This window comes from Gavialis gangeticus, unplaced genomic scaffold, assembly GCF_001723915.1.
Source record: "Gavialis gangeticus isolate Ggan-Ray unplaced genomic scaffold, GavGan_comp1, whole genome shotgun sequence".
Taxonomy (NCBI): Eukaryota; Metazoa; Chordata; order Crocodylia; family Gavialidae; genus Gavialis; species Gavialis gangeticus.
The window spans coordinates 47,253,619-47,254,571 of NW_017729032.1; the positions used below are offsets into that span (position 1 = coordinate 47,253,619).

General features: G+C 48.4%; 1 protein-coding gene across 2 annotated transcripts in view; it reads right to left on the reverse strand.

The window, feature by feature from the left end:
* SLC46A3 (solute carrier family 46 member 3) overlaps positions 1 to 953 on the reverse strand; it is a 32,690-nt gene that overhangs the window by 6,038 nt on the left and 25,699 nt on the right. The window lies entirely within an intron of this gene.

Genomic DNA, 953 nt, shown 5'->3' on the forward strand with positions numbered 1-953 from the left:
CCTCCTTAATGTAAAGTGCCACACCCCCACCTTTCCTCCCTGTCCTGTCCCTCCTGTACAGCCTATAACCCTTGATATTCACTGCCCAGTCATGCGTTGGGTCCCACCATGTTTCAGTGCTTAAACTTTTTGGTGCTGAAACTTCTGGTGCTTAAACTTTTTGGGCTTGCTTACCTCTTTGCAAGTTTATAGTGCTGTGTGCCCCAGGATTACATGTTGCAGTTAATAAAAAAAAGAAACACTCACTACACATAGAGTAAGTAATAGCATAAGGTTGTTTTTAATTTTTCCTTCCTTTTCCTTCATTTGAGATTCCCCTTTCCTTTCTGCTTTCCCAGTCCTTCCTGATGTCTACTTTCTAGACCAGTGGTTCTCAGTTTTTTTAAGCTGAAGGCACCCCTTAACTGACTCAAGGCATCCCTAGGTGCACTGCTCTAGACCAATGATTCTCAGCTACAATGTGTGCACTAGTAGGTGTGCAAATATGATTCACAATATAAGCCCAGAGATTTCAAAAAAGAATTAATGGGCGTTTGTAGATGACACTTTAAAGTAGGTTAAATGCCTTTTGCACCTCTTTAATGGCACTGCTGTTTGCACATTTGGTGGCATAACGCACATTAAATGACTTTGGGACACAGCAAATGACTTTAGGGTGCTGCAAACTAAAACACCTCCGAGGAGTTTTAGTTTTCTACCCTACAGCTGCGGGGAGAAGCACCAGGCTGTGAGAGGCTATGGGGCTGTTCAGGCAACCCATCAGCAGCCTGGGAAGGCAGGCTTTACAGAAGGAAAAAAAAAAAAGGGGTGAGCCTGATTTCCGACCCCACCCCTGGAGCCTGCCAGAGCTGTGTGGGGGCCTGGTCCTTCCCTCTGCGGTTGCGATGCCCCCCGGGACTGCCTGAGCCTGAGGTGGGGGGCCGCCCGGGGGGGGGGGGGGGCCCCGCACCTGG